The 12036-nt window shown below is 49.6% G+C and overlaps 4 non-coding genes and 2 pseudogenes across 4 annotated transcripts; all 6 read right to left on the bottom strand.

The window, feature by feature from the left end:
* Positions 1-3454: 3454 nt before the first annotated feature.
* Positions 3455-3648, bottom strand: LOC141227899 (U2 spliceosomal RNA). The gene has a single exon (XR_012294867.1). It is a non-coding gene; the product is annotated as a U2 spliceosomal RNA (small nuclear RNA).
* A 2765-nt stretch (positions 3649-6413) lies between these two features.
* LOC141227936 (U2 spliceosomal RNA) lies at positions 6414-6591 on the bottom strand (annotated as a pseudogene).
* Positions 6592-7706: 1115 nt separating this feature from the next.
* LOC141227878 (U2 spliceosomal RNA) lies at positions 7707-7897 on the bottom strand. The gene has a single exon (XR_012294848.1). It is a non-coding gene; the product is annotated as a U2 spliceosomal RNA (small nuclear RNA).
* A 1115-nt stretch (positions 7898-9012) lies between these two features.
* Positions 9013-9198, bottom strand: LOC141227926 (U2 spliceosomal RNA). The gene has a single exon (XR_012294882.1). It is a non-coding gene; the product is annotated as a U2 spliceosomal RNA (small nuclear RNA).
* A 799-nt stretch (positions 9199-9997) lies between these two features.
* Positions 9998-10089, bottom strand: LOC141227962 (U2 spliceosomal RNA; annotated as a pseudogene).
* A 1115-nt stretch (positions 10090-11204) lies between these two features.
* LOC141227861 (U2 spliceosomal RNA) lies at positions 11205-11395 on the bottom strand. The gene has a single exon (XR_012294832.1). It is a non-coding gene; the product is annotated as a U2 spliceosomal RNA (small nuclear RNA).
* Between the last annotated feature and the right edge of the window lie 641 nt (positions 11396-12036).

The following is a 12036-nucleotide window of genomic DNA, read 5'->3' as shown; positions in this document are numbered from 1 at the left end:
AGGTGCACCTCCAAGCCCTTATGGTCAGAAAATATATTTGATGTTAAAACACATTTTACAGGGTTAAAATCATCTGATAGGAAAATAAAATCGATCCTGGAGGACACCCCTCTTCCGGACCACGTATAACCAGGGTCCGTCGGCAGGAGTGACCTCCACGCATCGCATAATTTAAAATCAGTTATAAAATCTTTCAATAGATGACATGACTTATCCAATTTGCGTAAAGGGTCACCCCCCGCTCGTTGTTCACTAGCACAAAGACAATTAAAATCACCCCCTACGATCAGGGGAGATGACCCAGTACAGTACAATGGCAATATCCCAAATAAATTAATTCTCTCTTGCTTATCAGGGGGAGCATAAATATTCATTACACGTAGGGTAAAACCATTAAATTTAAAATGCACTAAAACCACTCTGCCTGGTACTATTTCTGTGACAGCATTTACAGTAATATTTCTCCCACGACAGAGGAAGCCCACCCCCGCTGACTTGTTGTCATTGGAGCCAGACCAGATGGAGGGCCCCAGTCTCCAATCTGTCTTGATGTCATTATAATTTAGTGCATGTTGTATCCCGCATTCCTGTAATAAACAAATGTCAAAGTCAGCGGTTTCTAAATACTTGAATAGAGCAGCCCTACGAACTGGGCTCTTTAATGACCTCACATTCAGTGAGACAAGTCTTAATGTCGGCATTCATAGGTCAGGGTGGTGGATCTTCCATGAGGACACCTGACTCAAAGCCCTGTATGTCAAATTGCTCCAGGACATCCGGGCTAGAGGACCCAAACGACTCGATATTCTGTGAGCCGGCGGTTGCCCCCTCGTAGGTCACGGTTCCCAGCCACATTCCAGGAGACGCTGGGGCTTCGACATTCCGTCTCTTTTTCGGGGCAGACTCCACCAGGTCACTGGTACAGTCCTCCTCTTCCTCCACCTCCTCCAGCGGGAGAGACTGGTCCATCAGGATAAGATCACCAACACCGATTCCCTGATGTTCGCCACCTAGAAGCAAAGCCCCCTCATCTGGCTGGCTAATCGCCCTGGAAGATCCTGAGGCCATCGCTGCGTGGTCCCCTGTAGCCAACCGCACAGGGGCACCACCCTCCAGCCCAACAGGATCGGTATCGGGAACCATCGACACGGAGGATACCCTCCCAGAAGGAGGACCCCTCCGCTCCGGTCCATGCGAGGTCCGCCCATCGTTAAGGGACTTCGATGCAGGGGCCGCCCCAGAGGGGCCTCCGGCTCCCTGCTCCATCCCAGCCTTCTCGCCCTTCGAACCGCCCTCCGACGCCGGCCCGCCAGTGAAGACCGGCGGGCGCATCGGCTCAGCTGCAGAAGATGCAGCTTCTGCGTAGGTCCTGGTCCTGGTCCTGTTGGGGCATCCTCGGAACATGTGCCCCGCCTCACCACAAAGATTGCATTTCCTCCCAACGGGACAGTCCTTCATTAAATGTCCGTAACAGCTGCAATTATTGCAGCGGTCTACTTTCCTGCCCGTGCAGGACGTTTGGGTATGACCCATTTGTCCACAGTTCCTGCAACATACCGGCATTCCAGGGTAAAATAAGTAGCCTCTGCTCTTACCGATCACAAATGTTGAGGGAGGGTGTAGCATTCCTCCCACTCCGCTTGGGTCCCTCTTTAGACGGGCCATGTACCTCCTCTTGCCGCACCAGAAGCCTACCGCGTTCTTCACAGTGCCCAGGTATCTCAGATCGTCACAATAACGGATAAGGTAGGTCGAGATGTCTGCAGCTTCCACAAAGGGGTTCGGGAAATGCACCACGATAGGGATCTCGTCATAGGCATACAAGAGACAAAAGGTTAGTCCATCCAATTCATCCAAGTAGTTTTTCTCATTTACCTTTTGTACGAGTTGGTGACAGCATCCCTGGCTCTTGAAGGTGATGGTGTAAGTCCCCTTGTACTCATTGTCCTGGAAGCAGAATATGTCTTCCCGCCGAAACTCCAGAACTCCAAGCAGAATCCTATGGCAGATGTAATACAAATTCTTCTCCGTCCTCGATCCTGCTCCAACTTCAATCCTCACGGTGTTCCGCATCCGGGCATCACCCGATGAATATGTGAGCGTTGCCGGCATCCTTCACTCAGGAACGTACCGACTCTTCTCTCTGAAAGGCGCAAGCCTTCATGGGATCCCTTCCCGTTGCTCCCGGACTAATCCTTCCTCCCAATAGCAGCAGGGGGGTTAAGTCCCTCCGAAAAGGAACGATCCCCCCAGGCCGAGAGAAAGGGTACCAAGAGCACCTCACAGGCAAGACCACACAGGTAAACCTGATAGATCGTGCCAAAAGGCCGAGAAGCGATAACCAGAATTGGTTTCAAACTACGGAGCCACCCAAGGATCCTGAAAAGTCCATTTGTGGAGATGAGCTCCTGGACTCCCGTTAAGAAGACATGTTGTCAACCTCTAGATCCCTTACATGCCTGCACTTTTCGGCTTGCTGCTGCTGCAATCCACGCGTTTTAGATCTGCATAACTCCACCTCTTTAAACACAGCACCTTCACCCCCTGCTGTTCCCACCCGCCTCAACACCGTTGGAAGGGAGGAGAACCAATTAAGGCGGGGGGTGGGGTGGAACGAGCAGCTGTCTACCCTTAGCAGGAGGGCTCCTGATTACATACCTCTCCTGCTGCTGCTGCTGCTGGCTGTCCAGCAGCAGACTGAAGGTGGCTGCTGCTGTGCACAGGTATATAAAGGCTCAGAGCCTATTATGACACGCGCAGCCAGCGTTCCATTGCCACATTCCATCTACTGCAGGCAGGATACCTGGCTGGCTGAATGTCGCTGAGAAGCTCACAGAGACCGCCATAAGCAACAGTTTAACAGAATGCCACAGACTAATCAACCAAACTTTTTGGGTTGGGTTCTCTTTTATAGTCTGCAGGCATTAAATGAAAGAAGTCAGTGTTCCAGCAGAAGGAGACAACGTTTCAGAAAAGGCATTGTAGCAAACCAAAAAAGAAATTTTAAGCGCAGCAGAGTAACCAGCGCACATACCTGTTAGCTCAGGTGAGTTTAAAAGGCTGCTGTTGATAACAAGGGCATTTGCTAAATAGATGGTGTGTGTGCAACAATATACTGAAAGGTCAATTATATTGTGCAGCTTATCTCACCACCTGTAGTTATTTAGGTGAAAGCTCCAAAATGCTTGCCTAATATGTCTGTTTATCCAAAAGGAAGTAAAAAGGGAGAGCTAGAAAGATAGCATTGCATCACATTACATGGCAATGCAATGCACAGTTGCTGAAGTTGAACCAAAATGAGCTTGTAATCTGGTTTCTGCAACTTTGAACATGAAAAATCCAATGAGGAGAAGAAAAGCAAAGCCAAAGAGTCCATCCCAAAATCCGACAAACAAGCAAAATGAACAAAAAACATTGAATTCAATTCTTTCTGATTTTAGAAACTGCATTAAAGAAGGGGTGCACCGGTCCTGGAGATACTGCAATACCAGGTCAATGCGTGGAGTGGACAGAGCAAGCTCTTTTTCCATCTCCCTGTTCTAAAAATCCATTTAATATATGGTCCCCAGATAGGGGACGTATCAGATATTAAACTGATAAGAACAGATTTTTTTGATTGAATATATCTTTTATTAGCACAAAAAATAAGTTAACAGACAGTGTACAGTGCCGCAGCCCAGTACACACAGAATTCTACATCATATTTACATAGCATGAGGATACGACGCACTAACTAGACACATCACACCCCTATGCTACACAAAACACTCAATCTGAAAGAAAAAGCATGTCAATTAATACAGTACGACGAACCGTGATAAGGGATGGGGATTGGGAAAAAGGGGATGGGGAGGGGAAAATCACAGGCCCGAAGCTTTATTGAAAGACAAGACACATAAGGGGAGAGGGGGAGGAGGGGTTTAGTCCTCGTCCTCGTCCTCCGGACCGTCCATGATGGAATAGTCTCTGAGCAGGCTGTGGATCAGCCTGCGGCAGTCCTGGATGGACATCCTCTCCCTCCTCAAGATGAGCCGGTTCCTGGCGACCCAAACGGCATCCTTGAAGCAGTTCATAAGGCGCCAAGCCTCCTGGATGGCTCCGACGGTATGAACCCCAGGGAAGAGTCCGTAAAGCACAGAATGGTGCGATAGGCTCGCCCTGGGGACAGAGTTCCTCAGGTCGTCCTCAAGTGCAGTCAATAGGCGCTGTGCAAATCCGCAGTCCCAAAAAGTGTGCAAAGATGTTTCCTCCACGAAGGGGCACCTTGGGCAGTACCGGGTCTTGCACAGGTTCCGGGCATGCATGAATGACCGGACGGGCAGTCCGCCCTGAATCGCCATCCACGACAAGTCCTTGTGCCCGTTGGTCAGCCTGTCAGACGACACATTTGTCCACACAGTCTCCAGCGTGTCCTGGTGAAGTCCTGTGATGTTCTCCACGTCATCCTTGGCTCTGATTAGCTTGTGGATAGTTTTGGGCTTCCACAAGTCGGGCTTGAGTCCCTCCAGTTGATGCTCCCCCACAAATCGAACGACGTCTCCGTAGAACCATGGCGTCGTCCAGTTGTAGGGGAAGGAGCTGTCCCACTTGTCCCAGCCGAGTCGCCTCCAAAGAGGAAGCAGGAAGAAGCGAGACATGGACCTGCCCGCGGAGCCATTCTTGACTTGCAAAGTCCGGCGGACACAATCACACACAAAAGAGGATCGCAGGAGGGTGGGGATATCTGGAACGCCCTTCCCACCCTTGCGAGGCTCCTTGTACATGACGGCCCGCCTGACTCTGTCCATCTTGGATCACCAGACAAAGTGAAACACTGTCCTGGTAATGGCCCTGCACACAGTGACGTGTGGGGGCCAGGCCTGCGCCGTGTACTGCAAGACGGGCAGGACCTCATTACGCAGGACGAGTGCCTTACCCTCACAAGTGAGGTGTCTGAGGCTCCAGAGTCCGATCCGTTGCTTCACCTTGGCCAAGCGTTCTTGCCAGGACTTGAGGGCCGCTCCTTCCTTCCCGAACCAGACTCCCAGCACCTTGAGGAAATCCGGTTGAATGTTGAAGGGGAAGGGGGCGGAGGAGGCCGGCTGCCAATCCCCGAAGAGCATGGCTTCCGACTTCCTGCAGTTGACTTTGGCCCCTGAAGCCCGGCCGAACCTCTCACACGTCTGGACGAGGGCGTCGACTGAACCACGATCAGCGCAGAAGACGGTGACGTCGTCCATGTAGAGCGAGCACTTGACCTCGTGTCGTCCCGGACCCGGTGCGGTGATCCCTCTGATCTCTCCATTCTGCCGGATAGCCTCTGCGAAGAGTTCTATAACACAAACAAAAAGAAGAGGTGATAGAGGGCAGCCTTGTCTGACCCCAGAGAGGACAGGGAAGGGGTCAGTCTTCCAGCCGTTCACCAACACCGAGCTGTGGATATCAAAATACATCAGACGGACATACGAACAAAACATGTTACCCAAACCTAACCGGTGCAGAGCTCGGCCCATGAACTCGTGGGAAACCCGGTCGAAGGCCTTCTCCTGATCCAAGGAGACCAGGGCCGCGTGTGCGCGGCGGACCTTGATGTACTCGACCGTGTCCCGCACGAGAGCGAGGCTGTCTGCGATGCGACGTGCAGGGATGCCGCAGGTCTGGTCCGGGTGGATGATCCGTCCGATGACCGTCTTAAGTCGTGTCGCCATCGTCTTGGCCAGGATCTTGTAGTCCACGTTGAGCAGAGTGATGGGACGCCAATTCCTCAGGTCGCACCTCTCTCCCTTCCGCTTGTACAGGATCGTGACCATTCCTTCCCTCAAAGATGGAGGCATTCTACCCTCCACCACCATCTCCTCGTACAGGTCCAACAGGTCCGGACAGATGAGGTCTCCCAGCGCTACATAGAGCTCCGCTGGAAGACCATCACTGCCCGGGGTCCTGCCGGTCCTAAAGGATTTAGCGGCAGAGAGCAATTCGCCCACCATCAGAGGTTTGTCCAAGGCTGCCGTGCCTGCAGGATCAAGATGGTTAGTGATACCTGACAGGAACTTATCAGCAGCGTCGGGGTCGGTAGTCTTGTGGGAGTAGAGTTCGCTGTAGAAGTCGCTGACGACCCTCATCACGTCCTCCTTCCCACGTCGCATGTTTCCGCTCTCGTCTCGCAGCTCGTTCAGGGGCGTGTGACCGGCATGAAGTTTCCTGAAAAAGAATGAGTTACATTTCTCACCCTTCTCCAGATTCTCCACTTTGGAACGGAAGATGATTCGCTTGGACTCCTCCTCAAAGTGCCTTTTCAGGCTCTTCTTGGTCTCCTCCAGCTCCTCCCTCACGTCCCAGCCGCAGTGAAGAAGGTCCTGCAGCGACCACAGCTCGCGCTGCAGCCCTCTGAAGTCCCTCCTCTTCTCACACTCCTGTTGTCGACCCTTGGCCTGAAAGAAACAGCGAAACTCAAGTTTAACATATTCCCACCAATCAGAGACTGTTTGGAAGCTACCCTTGTAGGACTGCCACATTGCGTAGGCTGCTCTCAGCTCCTCCACGACTTCATCCTGAGCCAGCAGATAAGAACAGATACTACACTTGATCTTAGCCAAAAGGCCGAGAAGCGATAACCAGAATTGGTTTCAAACTACGGAGCCACCCAAGGATCCTGAAAAGTCCATTTGTGGAGATGAGCTCCTGGACTCCCGTTAAGAAGACATGTTGTCAACCTCTAGATCCCTTACATGCCTGCACTTTTCGGCTTGCTGCTGCTGCAATCCACGCGTTTTAGATCTGCATAACTCCACCTCTTTAAACACAGCACCTTCACCCCCTGCTGTTCCCACCCGCCTCAACACCGTTGGAAGGGAGGAGAACCAATTAAGGCGGGGGGTGGGGTGGAACGAGCAGCTGTCTACCCTTAGCAGGAGGGCTCCTGATTACATACCTCTCCTGCTGCTGCTGCTGCTGGCTGTCCAGCAGCAGACTGAAGGTGGCTGCTGCTGTGCACAGGTATATAAAGGCTCAGAGCCTATTATGACACGCGCAGCCAGCGTTCCATTGCCACATTCCATCTACTGCAGGCAGGATACCTGGCTGGCTGAATGTCGCTGAGAAGCTCACAGAGACCGCCATAAGCAACAGTTTAACAGAATGCCACAGACTAATCACCCAAACTTTTTGGGTTGGGTTCTCTTTTATAGTCTGCAGGCATTAAATGAAAGAAGTCAGTGTTCCAGCAGAAGGAGACAACGTTTCAGAAAAGGCATTGTAGCAAACCAAAAAAGAAATTTTAAGCGCAGCAGAGTAACCAGCGCACATACCTGTTAGCTCAGGTGAGTTTAAAAGGCTGCTGTTGATAACAAGGGCATTTGCTAAATAGATGGTGTGTGTGCAACAATATACTGAAAGGTCAATTATATTGTGCAGCTTATCTCACCACCTGTAGTTATTTAGGTGAAAGCTCCAAAATGCTTGCCTAATATGTCTGTTTATCCAAAAGGAAGTAAAAAGGGAGAGCTAGAAAGATAGCATTGCATCACATTACATGGCAATGCAATGCACAGTTGCTGAAGTTGAACCAAAATGAGCTTGTAATCTGGCTTCTGCAACTTTGAACATGAAAAATCCAATGAGGAGAAGAAAAGCAAAGCCAAAGAGTCCATCCCAAAATCCGACAAACAAGCAAAATGAACAAAAAACATTGAATTCAATTCTTTCTGATTTTAGAAACTGCATTAAAGAAGGGGTGCACCGGTCCTGGAGATACTGCAATACCAGGTCAATGCGTGGAGTGTACAGAGCAAGCTCTTTTTCCATCTCCCTGTTCTAAAAATCCATTTAATATATGGTCCCCAGATAGGGGACGTATCAGATATTAAACTGATAAGAACAGATACTACACTTGATCTTAGCCAAAAGGCCGAGAAGCGATAACCAGAATTGGTTTCAAACTACGGAGCCACCCAAGGATCCTGAAAAGTCCATTTGTGGAGATGAGCTCCTGGACTCCCGTTAAGAAGACATGTTGTCAACCTCTAGATCCCTTACATGCCTGCACTTTTCGGCTTGCTGCTGCTGCAATCCACGCGTTTTAGATCTGCATAACTCCACCTCTTTAAACACAGCACCTTCACCCCCTGCTGTTCCCACCCGCCTCAACACCGTTGGAAGGGAGGAGAACCAATTAAGGCGGGGGGTGGGGTGGAACGAGCAGCTGTCTACCCTTAGCAGGAGGGCTCCTGATTACATACCTCTCCTGCTGCTGCTGCTGCTGGCTGTCCAGCAGCAGACTGAAGGTGGCTGCTGCTGTGCACAGGTATATAAAGGCTCAGAGCCTATTATGACACGCGCAGCCAGCGTTCCATTGCCACATTCCATCTACTGCAGGCAGGATACCTGGCTGGCTGAATGTCGCTGAGAAGCTCACAGAGACCGCCATAAGCAACAGTTTAACAGAATGCCACAGACTAATCAACCAAACTTTTTGGGTTGGGTTCTCTTTTATAGTCTGCAGGCATTAAATGAAAGAAGTCAGTGTTCCAGCAGAAGGAGACAACGTTTCAGAAAAGGCATTGTAGCAAACCAAAAAAGAAATTTTAAGCGCAGCAGAGTAACCAGCGCACATACCTGTTAGCTCAGGTAAGTTTAAAAGGCTGCTGTTGATAACAAGGGCATTTGCTAAATAGATGGTGTGTGTGCAACAATATACTGAAAGGTCAATTATATTGTGCAGCTTATCTCACCACCTGTAGTTATTTAGGTGAAAGCTCCAAAATGCTTGCCTAATATGTCTGTTTATCCAAAAGGAAGTAAAAAGGGAGAGCTAGAAAGATAGCATTGCATCACATTACATGGCAATGCAATGCACAGTTGCTGAAGTTGAACCAAAATGAGCTTGTAATCTGGCTTCTGCAACTTTGAACATGAAAAATCCAATGAGGAGAAGAAAAGCAAAGCCAAAGAGTCCATCCCAAAATCCGACAAACAAGCAAAATGAACAAAAAACATTGAATTCAATTCTTTCTGATTTTAGAAACTGCATTAAAGAAGGGGTGCACCGGTCCTGGAGATACTGCAATACCAGGTCAATGCGTGGAGTGGACAGAGCAAGCTCTTTTTCCATCTCCCTGTTCTAAAAATCCATTTAATATATGGTCCCCAGATAGGGGACGTATCAGATATTAAACTGATAAGAACAGATTTTTTTTTTTTTTTTTTTATCGAAAGCCCGAATTCGTGTACAAAACCCGAGTGCGCTTAAAAAAGTGACAAGTGCCACAAAAAAAAGTGCACTAGGATGCTGGTCTTCTTGAAACCCTCTCCAAAAGGAGAAGGGTCCCCCAAACCATTCCCCGTCCCTCCGAGCCAGAAGGCCACAGCGAGGAACAGGGACAAATAGCCACCTCCAGCCGGAGCCAGAGGCGACCCAATCTTACCCCCAATACCTGCCCGATTTCTCACCCGAGCAAGGCACTGGGAGCCAAAGACTGTGCTCCCCTCCCGGAAGAGGGGAGCCAACAACGCTCTCCTCCCGAAAGAGGAGAGCCAGTGGGGTTCAGGGGGGAGCGGAACCTGATGGCCACACACTCCCCCCCTAGACCTGCCAAGAGAGGAACCCGTAAGGGAACCGCATCCCGACAAAATCCTAGTAAGGACGTGGACACACGTGAAAAAGTGGACACACAGTGACAAAAAAAAATTAAATAAATAGTGAAGGTTTCACAGTATAATACTGCCCGGACCTTCGACCGGGAATTGAAAAATTCCCCATCCTAAGGCCAGAAGGCCCGGAATAAGGGTGTGTGTGAAGAAAGAAATATTGAAGTGCTAGTGCAAATGTGCCATAAACTCAAGTGGGGTTCCCAATCCCAGTGAGTTAAGGCACCCCAGGGTCACCACTCCTGGGGCACTTCACACTTCGGGCTTTCGATCTTCCCCGGCCCAATGGCGTCGATCCTGGGGGGCCATGCTTTCCACCAGATGACTATATTAGCCACCTGGCGTACTAACAAGCGCCTAAACCCCAGTGTGCATAATGTATCAATCTACTAGGGCGGCCAACATCCAAAACCGCCTTTTCGAAAGATACTACACTTGATCTTAGCCAAAAGGCCGAGAAGCGATAACCAGAATTGGTTTCAAACTACGGAGCCACCCAAGGATCCTGAAAAGTCCATTTGTGGAGATGAGCTCCTGGACTCCCGTTAAGAAGACATGTTGTCAACCTCTAGATCCCTTACATGCCTGCACTTTTCGGCTTGCTGCTGCTGCAATCCACGCGTTTTAGATCTGCATAACTCCACCTCTTTAAACACAGCACCTTCACCCCCTGCTGTTCCCACCCGCCTCAACACCGTTGGAAGGGAGGAGAACCAATTAAGGCGGGGGGTGGGGTGGAACGAGCAGCTGTCTACCCTTAGCAGGAGGGCTCCTGATTACATACCTCTCCTGCTGCTGCTGCTGCTGGCTGTCCAGCAGCAGACTGAAGGTGGCTGCTGCTGTGCACAGGTATATAAAGGCTCAGAGCCTATTATGACACGCGCAGCCAGCGTTCCATTGCCACATTCCATCTACTGCAGGCAGGATACCTGGCTGGCTGAATGTCGCTGAGAAGCTCACAGAGACCGCCATAAGCAACAGTTTAACAGAATGCCACAGACTAATCAACCAAACTTTTTGGGTTGGGTTCTCTTTTATAGTCTGCAGGCATTAAATGAAAGAAGTCAGTGTTCCAGCAGAAGGAGACAACGTTTCAGAAAAGGCATTGTAGCAAACCAAAAAAGAAATTTTAAGCGCAGCAGAGTAACCAGCGCACATACCTGTTAGCTCAGGTGAGTTTAAAAGGCTGCTGTTGATAACAAGGGCATTTGCTAAATAGATGGTGTGTGTGCAACAATATACTGAAAGGTCAATTATATTGTGCAGCTTATCTCACCACCTGTAGTTATTTAGGTGAAAGCTCCAAAATGCTTGCCTAATATGTCTGTTTATCCAAAAGGAAGTAAAAAGGGAGAGCTAGAAAGATAGCATTGCATCACATTACATGGCAATGCAATGCACAGTTGCTGAAGTTGAACCAAAATGAGCTTGTAATCTGGCTTCTGCAACTTTGAACATGAAAAATCCAATGAGGAGAAGAAAAGCAAAGCCAAAGAGTCCATCCCAAAATCCGACAAACAAGCAAAATGAACAAAAAACATTGAATTCAATTCTTTCTGATTTTAGAAACTGCATTAAAGAAGGGGTGCACCGGTCCTGGAGATACTGCAATACCAGGTCAATGCGTGGAGTGGACAGAGCAAGCTCTTTTTCCATCTCCCTGTTCTAAAAATCCATTTAATATATGGTCCCCAGATAGGGGACGTATCAGATATTAAACTGATAAGAACAGATACTACACTTGATCTTAGCCAAAAGGCCGAGAAGCGATAACCAGAATTGGTTTCAAACTACGGAGCCACCCAAGGATCCTGAAAAGTCCATTTGTGGAGATGAGCTCCTGGACTCCCGTTAAGAAGACATGTTGTCAACCTCTAGATCCCTTACATGCCTGCACTTTTCGGCTTGCTGCTGCTGCAATCCACGCGTTTTAGATCTGCATAACTCCACCTCTTTAAACACAGCACCTTCACCCCCTGCTGTTCCCACCCGCCTCAACACCGTTGGAAGGGAGGAGAACCAATTAAGGCGGGGGGTGGGGTGGAACGAGCAGCTGTCTACCCTTAGCAGGAGGGCTCCTGATTACATACCTCTCCTGCTGCTGCTGCTACTGGCTGTCCAGCAGCAGACTGAAGGTGGCTGCTGCTGTGCACAGGTATATAAAGGCTCAGAGCCTATTATGACACGCGCAGCCAGCGTTCCATTGCCACATTCCATCTACTGCAGGCAGGATACCTGGCTGGCTGAATGTCGCTGAGAAGCTCACAGAGACCGCCATAAGCAACAGTTTAACAGAATGCCACAGACTAATCAACCAAACTTTTTGGGTTGGGTTCTCTTTTATAGTCTGCAGGCATTAAATGAAAGAAGTCAGTGTTCCAGCAGAAGGAGACAACGTTTCAGAAAAGGCAT

This window comes from Phyllobates terribilis, unplaced genomic scaffold (assembly GCF_046119375.1).
Source record: "Phyllobates terribilis strain yellow unplaced genomic scaffold, ASM4611937v1 Scaffold_434__1_contigs__length_1565206, whole genome shotgun sequence".
In the NCBI taxonomy this organism is placed as follows: Eukaryota; Metazoa; Chordata; class Amphibia; order Anura; family Dendrobatidae; genus Phyllobates; species Phyllobates terribilis.
This window is presented reverse-complemented; position numbering and strand designations above follow the sequence as displayed.